The sequence below is a fragment of the Monodelphis domestica genome, chromosome 1 (assembly GCF_027887165.1).
Source record: "Monodelphis domestica isolate mMonDom1 chromosome 1, mMonDom1.pri, whole genome shotgun sequence".
In the NCBI taxonomy this organism is placed as follows: Eukaryota; Metazoa; Chordata; class Mammalia; order Didelphimorphia; family Didelphidae; genus Monodelphis; species Monodelphis domestica.
Genome location: NC_077227.1, coordinates 618,150,468 through 618,164,302, shown reverse-complemented (window position 1 = coordinate 618,164,302; position 13,835 = coordinate 618,150,468). Strand labels below are relative to the sequence as shown.

General features: G+C 34.0%; 1 protein-coding gene and 1 long non-coding RNA gene across 2 annotated transcripts in view; one reads left to right on the top strand and one right to left on the bottom strand.

Moving 5' to 3' along the window:
- The window catches only part of MACROD2 (mono-ADP ribosylhydrolase 2), a 2,426,984-nt gene that overhangs the window by 1,185,189 nt on the left and 1,227,960 nt on the right, over positions 1-13,835 (top strand). The gene's annotated exons all lie outside the window — the stretch shown is intronic.
- LOC103103860 (uncharacterized) overlaps positions 10,881-13,835 on the bottom strand; it is a 156,410-nt gene continuing 153,455 nt past the window's right edge. The window contains exons 2-3 of the long non-coding RNA XR_008917612.1: positions 12,845-12,899; positions 10,881-11,918 (exon numbers count right to left, since the gene is read on the bottom strand). This is a non-coding gene — a long non-coding RNA (uncharacterized LOC103103860). The remainder of the gene's footprint in view (positions 11,919-12,844; positions 12,900-13,835) is intronic.

Genomic DNA, 13,835 nt, shown 5'->3' with positions numbered 1-13,835 from the left:
AATTCTTAAATTGTCTCTCCTGGATCCATTATTCCAGGTTAGTTTTTTTTTTCAGTGAGATATTTCATATATTTGCCTATTTATTCATACTCATCATTTTGTTTTATTGTGTCTTGATGTCTTATGAAGTCATTAGCTTCTATTTGCACAATTCTGATCTTTAAAGAATGAATTTCTTCTGTGACCTTTTGATCTTCCTTTTTCATTTTTTCCATTCTACTTTTCATGGAACTTTTTCCTTCGTTGTTTTTTTCCTTTTCTACCAATAGGGCAATCTTTTTTTTTTTTTTAAGAATCTCTGTTCTTTATTAGATATTTGTATTTATTTTCTCAGTTCACCATTTTTGCTTTTTGAGGTATTTTCTTTTTGCATTACTTTCATTTCTTTTTCCCTTTTTTCTTCCTCCTGTCTTATTTGATTTTTAAATTCCTTTTTGAGTTCTAGTGACTGAGACCAAATCTCATTGTTCTTTAAAGTTTTGCATGTGATTGCTTGGATCTCACCATTCTCTATTAACTTCCTCTTTGACTCTATAGAGATTTTCTGTGTTTAGCTGTTTCTTTTGTTGTTTGCTCATTTTCCCAGCCATTTTTTGTCCTTTGGATTGGGAGTTTTGAAAGCTGATGATTCTGTCTCCTTTGCTGATGACTGGCAGGACTTAGCACTCTGAGCTATTTTGTCCGAGGTGCTTCATCATAGTCCAGGTATAAAATTGTCAAGTTCTATAGAGTTCTGGACCTCACTGTGAGCTGGTGCCAAGACATAGGAATTCAAGGGGTGGGCATGGAATGTTATGTTGTTGGTATAGGTAGGGTCCCAGGAAGTTGGCCTATGCCCAGGCTTGGAATCAGGTACAGTAGGCAGGAATGGGTGGGGGAATGGTTGGCCAGCACTCTTCTGTGTGTGTAGTTTTGCTATTAGTTCCCCTTATCCCATGAAAATCAACTCTCTTTGCCTACCTTTCCATAGGAGAGTCCCCTTTGTCTTGCTGTTAGTTTTTGACTCCTATTGTTTTGAGGCACTTTTTAAAGATGGTTTGGAAGGATTGTCAAAGTGGTTTCAGCTTTTGCTGCTTCTAAACTGCCAGTTTGGCTCTGTCCCCTCTAGATTAACTCACCTGATAGGCATGAAGCAGTATCTCAAAGTTGTTTTAATTTTCATTTCTCTAATCAATAGTGGTTTGGTGATATTTTTTTTCCTACTTTGACTTAGTTATAATTTCTTTCTTTGAGAACTGTAAACCATTTACTATTTATACAGAATGGTTTGAAAAGAATGCATGTAAAAAATAGACTCGAATACAGGACTACAATCCCCATGAGCCTTTGCTCCACTTCCCCAGAATGCCTTGTAATCTCACCTGGGCCGAGATCGAGAAGGTATTTAAGTTGATTCAAAGGCTTTTGAGGGGCTCTTGTCTCTTTTTGGACTTCCGTTTTGGAGCATGCTCATCTCTTGCGCGATGTGAGGTTATTTTGTCTAGGCCTCTGGCCTAGGCACATGTTTCTTACTTGTATGTTCTTTAATCTTTAGCCTTTAATAAACCTCTAAAAAATATAATACTCCTTGCAGAGAGAAACTAATTTCTACCTGCCTCAGTCTCCCCATCTCCCCTAAATTTTAATCTTTACAGATGGCGACCACGAAGGGAAAAAAAAAACTCTTCTTTCTCTTATCCTCAATTATTGTAATCTTTAAATTGATTATGTTTTCATGATCCTTTGGAAAAAAATTAATTTTTTGCAAACGATCAAAGGGGGGAATGTAAAAAATAGACTCGAATACAGGACTACAATCCCCATGAGCCTTTGCTCCACTTCCCCAGAATGCCTTGTAATCTCACCTGGGCCGAGATCGAGAAGGTATTTAAGTTGATTCAAAGGCTTTTGAGGGGCTCTTGTCTCTTTTTGGACTTCCGTTTTGGAGCAGGCTCGTCTCTTGCGCGATGTGAGGTTATTTTGTCTAGGCCTCTGGCCTAGGCACATGTTTCTTACTTGTATGTTCTTTAATCTTTAGCCTTTAATAAACCTCTAAAAAATATAATACTCCTTGCAGAGAGAAACTAATTTCTACCTGCCTCAGTCTCCCCATCTCCACTAAATTTTAATCTTTACATGCATCCTAATTAACTGAATATCCTCATCAACATAGTTACCATGAAATGGGTCACTAGTTTCTAAAGAATTGAAATACTATTAGATAAATGCAAAATTGAAACTATCAGTGATATAAGGTAACTATTTTCCTCCATATATTATAGAATCAATTGAATGTCTTTAATAGTAGTGTTCAAGTTCAGATGCATGCATTTTTGTGGTTTTGCACATGTATATATTTTAATATGATATATTTTATGCATATTTTCATATGTGCCAGTATCTATGTGTATACAGGCATATGTGTATATATATATACACATATATATAAATATATGTATTTCTGTTATTTTTGATGTATACATATACCTATATATAATATATATATTTATATATATATTATATATAGGGAGTTGAGTTCTATTATATTTTTAAATGTTTGTATAAACACACATATAGAGTTTGTATATAAATATATATGAACACACACACACATATATATACACATACATGTATATATTTATATATATATACACACACACATATCCACATTTGTGTATGTATATTTCCATTCAAGACTTATATTTGAAGTTCAATTTGACTTTAGTCAGATTCATTCAGAATTCATAGGGGTAATCTTATGATAATGTTTATGGCCAAAGTCATCTCACTTCATCTTAACTGTCTTGTTCCTTTGTCAGCAAGAAGAGATTATCAGACAAGCCAGGCTACACATGCCATTGTACAGGAAGAAAGAGAAGCAACTAGAGTTAGTCCTTCTCGAATTTTTGGGAATTTAGGAAAACCTAATGATGAACTCTAATTTGGAATTAATTCTTGAACTTATTTTTTAACCTTTGAAAATAGGATTTGTTTATATAAATGCTGATGGTAACTAGAGTTTTTACCAAGCAGGAATTTCTGTATTTAAGATGAAGAATTGGCTCACATTTTCAATTAACACTCATTTCAATTAATATTGATAGTGTTATAACAGATTTTCTTAGATACTCAAAATAGTCTTGTAGGAGTGATGAACAGGGATCATAAATATTATTTTGTTTCAAAATGATTTCTTTTGCATAATTGAAATCAGTAATATGAGAGAGAGAGAAAAGAGCATATTTAATGTGGTGCATTGGTATGGAAACTCAGTAGAATCCCACCTTTCATGTTCTGAATATAAATCATTGAAGGAAGAGCTCAACAAACCAAAGAACTCAGAGTGACCTTGGAATCATTCATAATCATGAGTTATTTTTTTTACTACTTCTAAAATTATTTCTAAATCATGACACTTTTAAACAAAGAAAAAATAACTTTTTGTTATTTTTTGTTTTTAATTCAATGGATAAAACAATAACTCCTTGGAATTTGACTACCAGATTATTCTTACTTTAGTCAAATGAGGTACACTAATTATAGATAAATATTTGCACTCAGTAAATGGGACCCAGTATCTCCAAAAGCAGCCTATTCTGATTTTGAATAGCTCAGTTCATTAGGATGTTCTCCAATAATTGGACTTAACTCTGTACAAGGGCAACTTCTACCCATTTTCCTAGTTTTCTACTCTGGAAAAAAAAAATTGAATAAGACTAATTCTTCATCTATCTGCCAGACCTTTCAATACTAGAAGATAACAATTATGTGCTAACTTATACTTCTTTTATCCTGACTAATGATCTGTATGTGAATTTGTATGTCTGTGTGTGTGTGGAGGGGGTGTGTGCATTGGCAGGATGTGATGTTTGGACAGTATGAAACCTGCCTTCACCAATGTAGAATACCAATTTATCTATTACTTCAAATCTTAGAAAGATTTTCCTAAGATAGGTTAAGTTTCTTGCCAAAGGTCACACTAGTATATAGAGAGGCAGCTCTTGAACTTAAAGTCATCCTGACTCAAAGACTACTCTCTCCATTAGGCCATACTTTCTTTCCAATAATAATGTAACATTTATATAATACTTTAAGTTTTGCAAAGTATTTGACATAAATATCTTATTTTATCACCAAAACATCTCTTTATTATGAATTAATAATTAAATATTAGAGGTGCTACTATACTCATTTTAATGTATTAAATCTAACATTTAAAGAAGTTACATGACATACCCATCATCAAGCAGCTTATCAGTGTCACAACTAAAATTCTATTCAGTGACTCTTCTGACTCCAGGTTCAATGCTCTCTTCCAATCAAACCCAATAAACATTTATTAAGTGATTACTATACACCAGGCACTATTCTAAGCACTAGGTATATAATAAATAAAAAGACAATCCCTATTCTCAAGGAGATTACAATCTACTGAGGGGACAGGATACAAAGGGAGGATATTCCATAAAGCTGAAACCAAGAAAGGCAGTGTATGCAAAGTGAGGTGAGGTGAAAGTCCAGGTTTGCTCTTAATAAAGGAAAGTATTGGGATGATTTTGGCATTCCATCCTCAAGTCATCAATTTAGAGCAGAGAGGAGGCTGAGGGAGTTAGTGATGATCAAAGCTTGCATTAGGAGTCTGGTAATAAGATTAATGGGATGAGCATATCCTGGGAGAGGTATTTTGTTAAACTAGGCAGAGCAGGAAATATTGAGTGGAAAATGATTTTTTGACTCTAGTATACTACTTGTTAGTATTAAAATTGTGTACTTAAAACTGCATTTTTAGAGTGAACAGAACTGGTCTTATCTCTTACAGTAAATAAAACAGCAAATACAATCACTCATAAATCCAGAAAATATATAGTTTTATATATTTGATCTTGAATTGTACTTTTATTGGTCCAATGAGCTGCTACTGAGAAGACTCATTCTACCAATGCAGAAGGATAATTGCTGTATAATTTATAGTCATAGATGGCTGTACACACAAGTATGTTTCCATATTCTGAGCTGTGCAGTGGATAGACACCCAGACTGGAGTCACAAGGACCTAAGTCAAAATTTAGTTCTCAGATACATATAAATTGGGACTAGATTAATCATTTAATCTTTTTTGCCTCATTTTCCTCACGTATAAAAAGGACCTGGAGAAAGAAATGGCAAACTATTCTATTTTCTTTGCCAAGAAAACTCCAAATGAGGTCAAGAAGAATTGGATACAATTGAAACAACTGAATGACAAGTACTCTGTATATAACCCCTAACATCATTGAAAACAAATTTTGCTTTGAAGGAGCAATTGCTTGATAATATATATGTATGTGTGTGTGTGTGTGTGTGTGTGTGTGTGTGTTGGAGTCAGGAAGATCTGAATTTGAATCCTAACTGACAATTTATATCTATGTGACCATGAGTTAATCACTTCCACAGTATGATCCTTAGCTTCCTTATGTATAAAATTCATTTCCAGGGATGCCATAAAACCCAAGTAAGAAAATATTTTGCAATATTTGAAATACTTTGCAAATCTTAAAATGCTACATGAATGTTAGCTATGCATTTATTACTTTGACTCCATACCTTCTTTAGAATTGCTATTTTATTAAAAAATTTGGCTGAATGGATCCTTTCTAGAAAATATAAGAGATAATTCAAAAATATTTCTGAAAGGCAAACATATTATCTCTTACCAACAGGTAGCAATGCCTCTAGTGTATATGTCCCTTATTATTTGAAAGGTTTTTGGTGAAAGACAATTTTTGTTCCAAGTTAGACAGAAGTGTGGAGAATGGAAAATGGATAATTCCCAATTGTCTTCTCAAGTGAAAAAAATAAAAAAAAATAAAACATTATTAATTAGGACTTTAGAAATAGTGTTTTCTATTAACCTCTATATAGCTAACAGCTCAAAATACTCATGTTGGATTTTCCTTTTTTTTTTGTGGAGAAAATTTTGATTGGCTAAGGTGACATGGCTCAGTAATTTTAAGAACCTGGGATAGGAATTGGTTTAGAAACCTAGTGATCTTCCTACCATATCATGATGGCTCCCAGACATTTTTATATTTTAATAGAAATTATGGAACTCCTGAAAGCCTTCAAAACCCAAAAGATGAATTGACCTTCAAGAGCTTCCAGTCTAGTTGGGAAGTCAATCCATGAATATGTAAAAAAATAAAATAAATTACCATTTAAGAAGACAGTCTAAAAATTTACACAAGAAAATATGTATTGGCAAATAAGCTATCAACAGAGTAGGTGTTAGGAGTTGAAAGGAGTGAGAGTTTAATATGGACTAAGTCTACAGATTAAAGACTGAACTTGGACCAATGTTGGTAAATAAGGAGTTATTATTAATTCAATCAATTTCTCATTAACCTCAGTATTCTGATTTCTATAAGAGGTTTATTGGCAGGAGAGAAAATATAGTATCTACACATGAATAATTTATAGGATATATATAAATACTCATATTCATGTGTGGTGCTAAAAATATAAACTTAATAACCCTTCCTCAAAGAAAAAATAAACTAATTAACATTTTTGTTAAAGTAGGACTCTCTCTTTGACTCATTGAAAGGCTTTGAAATAAGATGAATCAAGCTTTTAGTTAACAGTGTTTGAAGACTGTATCATGATCATTTAAATTTGATCTTTGGGTGTCAGTATAGTATAGAAAAAGATGCTTAAATTCTTCCATTCAATGCTGTCAAGGGCAAATTAAGAGGATAAAGAACAAATATACCCTAGCCCACACATCTTTCCAAACAACATGCCTTCTCAAACAAATTTATTCAGAATCATGCTCTAGTCATTCACGGACATCCTAGCTTATATACATTCACAGGTAAAATATTTGCCTATATGTAGAACACATATATAGGGTATGTAATTTATATGTGTTCATGTGTCTGTCTAGTAAGTAGGTATGAACAGATATCCTTCCTCTCCACTCATTTTCAGGGGAGAGAGTGAGAGAGAGAAAACGAGGAGAGAGAGAGAGAGAGAGAGAGAGAGAGAGAGAGAGAGAGAGAGAGAGAGAGAGAGAGAGAGAGAGAGAGAGAGAGTTGGTCTTATATTCTAAACTTATGCGAAAATTTCCCAAATTCTCTAATATGATAGCCCAAAGACAGAAACATGATCAAGGTACCTTCCCCTCCATCCCTTAGTTTTATATCAGAAGCCCTTTCTCTTCATGGACTTTTCCCCAAAGAGAATCTGGAACCTCATATCTTCTCTCTTGAAGCTGGAAGATAACCAAGATCTCTCCTGTCCCAAGTCCTCAACAACTCCATTTCCTTCACCTAGCATTGAGTAATCAATAACCACCAAAGAAGGGTTATTATTATTTATTTATTTTCAGTCATATTTGACTCTTCATGAATCCAGTTGAGGTTTTAATAGCAAAGACATTGGAATGGTTTTCTATTTCTTTCTCCAGCTCATTTTACAGATGAGGAAACTGAGACAAACAGATATAAATGTTTTCTCTAGTGTCATAGCCTAGATTTGAACTTAGGAAGATGAGTCTTTCTTCCTCCAGACCCAGCACTCTATATACTGTGCCACCTTGCTGCTTCCCAGCAAGGAAAGATTCATGCAAATGATCCTAAACCCCAGATTAAATGTATAGATGCACATATTTATATACCTATATGCAGTTGTTAAGTAATTTCAGTCATGTTCAATTCATCATAACCCCATTTGGGGATTTTCTTGGCAAAGATTTTGGAGTGATTTGTTGTTTCCTTCTCCAGCTCATTTTGCATATGAGGAAACTGAGGCAAACAGGATTAAATACCTTGCCCATGGTTCCATAACTAATAAGTGTCGGAGGCCAGATTTGAACTCAGGAACATGAGTCTTCCTAACTCCAGGCTGACACTCTATCTGCTGTGCCACCTAGCTGACCCATACATATGTGTATGTTTACATATAAATATATGTAGATTTGCATTTATGAATAAATATGTGCCTGCATATATATTTATGGGCTTGATTTTCTGCAATTTATGGCAAAAAGGAAAAATCTGAAAAATGGTAGAGATGCCTGCCATTTGTCCTTTGGAAAAATTGCAACAGGTGTAAAAATTCAGATGTGAAAGGAGAAGAGGTGAAAGCAACAAAGAGAACCCAGCCACAGGACAACCCTGAGTTCCAGAAGAGTCTGGCCCCTGTGAGAACATTGAAAAGGTACCTGGGAAAGTTCAAAATGAGTGTTAGAATCTGTTAAGAACCAGTTGCAGAGACAGAAAAGGGACTTGAGTACAGTAAGGCAAGTAGAAAGGTAGGAGAAGGAAGAAAATGGCCAGAGTCTAATCACTATATCTGTTTCTTAGGGACAACTAGGTCACTAAATGTCCTGAGAGACAGCCTCAGAGATGCAAAGTCCTGGGTCCAAATATGACCTCAGACACTTTTTAGCAGTGTGACCCTGGGCAAGTCACTTAACCCCCATTGTCTAGTCCTTACTATTCTTCTGCCTATGAATCAATGCACTGTATTTTGAGTCTAAGACAGAGGGTAAACATTTAAAAACAAAAATTTTGTTTCTTGAAAAATAGATTCTAATGCAAATAACAGTGGATTCGGCAGCAGAGTAGCTGTGTTGTAATCCTGATTCTTTTATTTATTGTCTATTTTACTTTGGGAAAATCCCTTAGCATCTATCTCTGGGCCTCAGTTTCCTCATCTGTAAAGCAAATGACTGGTATGGATTTAGGACTCTCTCTAAAAATAACTCCATATTTTTTTTTATACTTGCCAATATTTGTATATAGTTTTCCTCCTTCACCCAGTAAAATTTCAGTGCCTTAAAGCCAAGTGTAAGCATATGTCATAGTCTTCTAAAAATAGTGTCAGTGGTTCAAAAGCTCAGAATAAACTGAGATTGGAGAAAGAAGAGTGAAGAACAGCAAAAATGGTTGGTTTGGTTTGGGTATTAAGGAAATTTAGTTATATTGAGAGAAAAGGAGATGATCAAAGAAGTGAAGAGATCTTTGCTTAGGGATGATGCTAACTGAAAATAGAGAGGAAACAACACTTCAATTTGCATCTGGATTTTTACCTCTGCTACTGGAAATAGCTTTTATTCTGTAATTTACAGGTAGGTGATGCCTAAGTGGCACAGAAGGTAGACCAACAACCCTGGAATTAGGACATCTTGAGTTCAAATTTGACCTCAGACACTTGTGGACAAGTCATTTAACATCTCTGCCTTAGTCCATTCATCTATAAAATGGGGTTAAAAATAACACTTACCTCCCAGTGTTTTTGTGAGGATCAAGTGAGAATAATTGTAAACTGCTTATCACAGTGGTTAGACCATGGCAAGCATTATATAAATATTATTATTGCCATTATTACTATTATTTCAGAAACAAAGGAGTTCAGGTAGTTAATATTCTAGATAAGTTGAGTTCCCTTAATGAATCTGAGTAATGTGGCCCAAATGAATTCTATCTTTTGGTACTGAAATAATTGGTAGATATTCTAATATCAAAGATATAGGGAAAACTTTGGGAAAAGAAACAAGTACCATAAATTTGGAGTTTCAGAAAAAAGGGAAGAGAACAAAGTATGCAAACTAAGACCAATGAGCCTCACTTTAATTCCTGAGAAAATTCTAAAATAGTTGACTGAGGAGGTAGCCAGTAAACATTCAGACTTTATCTGGAGTACTGTGTTCAGCTCCATAGAAGAAATAGATAAACTGAAGAATATTCAGAGACAACCAGAATGATAGAGATTTGAGTCCATTTAAAATGAGGATTAATCCAAGGTCCTGGTTCTGTTTAACCTAGAGTAAAGGAAGACATGATTGCTGTCTTCAAGAGTTTGAAGGAATCTTTTGTGAAAAAGAGGCTAGATTTGTCCCCAAATAGCTAAGATAGCATCAATGGGTAGAAGTTTCAAAGAGGCCAATTTAGACCTGATATCAGGAAATAACTTCCTAACAATTAGAGCTGTCCAAAATTGGAATACAGATACCTTGAAAGGCTTTAAGGAGAAGCTTAGATGTTAACTCATCAAGTAAATTAAAGTGAGGATGCCTTTGGTGGTTCAGTTGTCCCAGATAGTCACTGGGGATCCTTTTACCTTCCAAATGACATGACTCTGTGACTATTTTAGTTTTATTTTTGTATCCATAGCAACAAGCACAGTGCCCTGCACATAGTGTATACTTAATGTTTGGTTTGTTTAATTTAATTGTAATGGATGATTTCTAAAGCCCCCTGTTGCTCTGAAGCCCTGTAACATGATATCATAGGACAATATATTAGGGCATAAGACTTGAAATCAGGAAGACTCAAGTTCAAATTCCACCTTAGACATTTAATACCTATGTGACCATGGACAGTTACTTATAGCCTTTGGAGCCTGTTTCCCTTTTTGTAAAAGACATTTTCTAGGCCAGATCTTTGATCTTTTGCTCTATGAACCTTTGTCAAGTTCTCTTATACTAGGAAAACATATAGTGCTCTGCTAAAATTTAGCAAATCATTTTTTTTCTGAAAATAAAAGATAATATATCTATTATGCTGAGATTTGAGATGCAGGTAGGAAAATAGTAACATTTATTTAATAATTTTTAATAATAATAATAATAATAATAAAATTAATAATAATATTTAATAATTTAATGTTTGCTAGGTGCTTTTTTCATTATCTCATTTGAACCTCAAAACAAGTCATCAAAGTTAGTGTATTATCCATATTTTATAGATTGATGTAAATTAGATTGCTTTAGTCCATACTTGTTAATATGCCCCATTTTACACCTGAAGAGACTGAGTCTGAGAGATGAATGACTTGCTTATGTTCACACAGTTAGTAAGTACCAGGGGTTGGATTTGACTGATTTCAGTGAATAGAATATTTTTCTCTCATATCCATCCCTATTATTTCTTTGGTGATCATGAACAGTTAAAGGAAATGGGTAGTTGTTGGTGACGGTTTAGAATTTTCCCTCATTTTGATAGCTTACAAGTCAAAGAGAAACACAATGGACTTTCTCATTACTGAATCCTCTGAAGTTGTGTTGATTTAATCTAAACCATGCCTTAAACTGAAATCTCAAAATTCCACCTCCCTGGGCAGCCTCTTTTCCAATATCTCATATGGTCGTTATGTTCTGAATTTGGTGACTTTAGCCAAAGAGTTTATTGTTATATACCAAAAGAATGAAAAAGCTACTGAAACACAATATGCATTTTAATCTAGTAATAAAGTAAGTAATGTGCCTGAAGAATGCATAGTACAATTAGCTTTGACACTCTATTTGCTTTATGTCCAACTTTATCTGACTGTGCATTATTCACTAGTAATATACACAGTACTTTATTAAGTCTTAATCGAATGCATTTTATCATAAGTGTCAATTCAATGCTTTGCCATTGTATTTATATTTTTAAAATACTGAGCTCTTTGTAACAGAATGATAAATGCATAGCCCACTGGTCTGTGAAAGAGTCTCATATTTCTGGGGGCCGAGGAATGAGGTCAAGCTGTGGGCAAAGGACAGTTTTACATTAACACTAAAAACATTCATGAACTAGATTTCCTACCCCCACCCCCCAATAAACTGAAATGTGAAATTTTTCATTTAATTTCACTTGGCCAATATGAAAAGCAAATAGGTATGTGGAACATCTCTCACTGAGGACATTTTAATAAGCTCAGTGCTTTATAGTGCACAGTAGATAAGATGTAGATTAAACTTTTGATAGTGGGTTTTTATTTAATAGATTTTGGACAGGATTTTTAAATGTGGGCATGAGCCAAAATGAGATCAGTTAAATACATGGATTTATGGGCAAGCTGACAAGGGACTGATGCCATTCTGCACATTTTTCAACCATAGTTAATTACTGATGTGTGTCAGTGTTAGAATACTGCTAAAATTTGGCTATCTTCTTAGATGTTTCTTGAGTTCCCTAGAAAGAAAGCAGAAAAAAACCAACTACTATTAATACTTTTTATCACAATCTTGTGACACCTCTTCCAACCACTTGGTGAACTTCATGTTAGCTTAATTTTCCAGCCTAAATGGATTGAATGGATTTATAAACTTTACATTTAGAGAAAGAGCAAAACCGTTTCCCAAGTCTACCATGTTAGTCTGAAAAAGTTTGCTCAGTTATTAGGCATGATTTGTCCTTATAAATGAAGTTATTATTCTGAATGTTTAAAAAACGCACATAAAATAAGTGCATATTTTTAATGAATATAGCAGTTTAAAATTGTGTTACTTTCTCCACTTCCAAGTGCTAAGTGGAAAGATGATGGGTAATGAAATTACACCATGCTCTCTAGTTTTGCATTAGTCTCTAAGTAAATATCAGCTAGTTCTCATAGATAGAGTTTTATCTACTGCTAGAATACTTAGGCAACTAAATATGTAATTAGTGCTTACATGTGAATTATCATACAGTGTATAAATATGGAGCTTCTTTTACATAATAAACCATACCAATAACACTCCAGTAATTGGTTTCTGAGAAAAACAAAACAAAGCCCTAGCAACCTCTGAAAGCAAACAAAAGGGAATGCTTTTAGGGGAAATTGTGCTATTTGAAAATGATTGCTAGAATCATTTGTAAGGAACTCCTTGGCCAGGGTGTGATTTATGAGGATAAAGGATTTGATATATTTCAGAATACAATACTCTCTTTAGGGACAACTATCTTTTATAGTAAAGTCTGTCCCTCATCCTAACCACTGAACTTTGTTTGGAGAATAAATGCCACATCTTTGCATTAGAACCTCAAAATTCTACTTTATTAGCAATTAGTTGGTGTACTGGATAGAGTTCTGATTTTGGAATCAGGTCCTAAATTGAAATCCTGCCTAAGGCACTTACCAGCAGTATGACTTTGTAGAAGCCAATTCATCTCTTTCCATCTCAGATTCCTCATCTGTAAAATAGGAAACATAATAGTACTTACTTCATATGATTGTTGTTAGAATCAAATGGGATGGCAGGTGAAGTGTTTTGCAAATGTTTAAATGCTGGTGGAAAAAGTATCCATTTGCATTAACAATGGGCAGTTGTTCCTACTTTTCTTAAAAGTTTGGGGATTTGGGGTGAGGTGGTCCTATGATCTTTGGGTGGTCAATATACCATTCATTCAATTGACCTAGCTTTTCTCCAGAACATCTGCTATGTAGGATGCCTTCTTAAATATGAAAAGAATAATTGAAGATTCTATTACTTGTTACAGATTCTTTGTCTATTCTGTTGGAGGATTTTGATGTTTTTGAGTTTCCTTGCTTTTGGAACCTGACCTGAATTCTTGGTTTCTTCTACCTCAAAGTATGGGTGTATAATTAAAAATTTAATCAAATACAGCAAAATTGATCTGATTATACCTTAATGGATAAATTTCTATTTCCTAAACTTGCTATGCTTCTTAATTCTATTTAGAAGTGGTAGGGTTTGATGCCTCTTTTAATTATGGTACATTATATGGAAATTCCTGAAGTTTGTGTTGTAGGAAATTGGGTAAAGGATGTTTGGGTTGTGTATCCCAAAGCTTCCCTCCATTCCCCCCAGATTTGCAATAGGCGTTTGAAATTTCTTACAGCGGTTACATAATTGTGATCACACATGCTAAGGCTTAACTTTAAATGAATTTCTAAAGGCACTTTAGAGTCACAGTAAAGTAGTAAAGTAGACAATAATCAAATATAGTGGAAAATTAAAAATTCTGTAAAATCTTTATTTATTGGTGGGATAACAAATATGATATGAATATTGCCCTGTGGACCAAATAGGAGATTGAATTTTACATATCACCACCAAAATTCTATACATTGAATGCTAATTAACTGAGTCCTTTGTTGACATAACT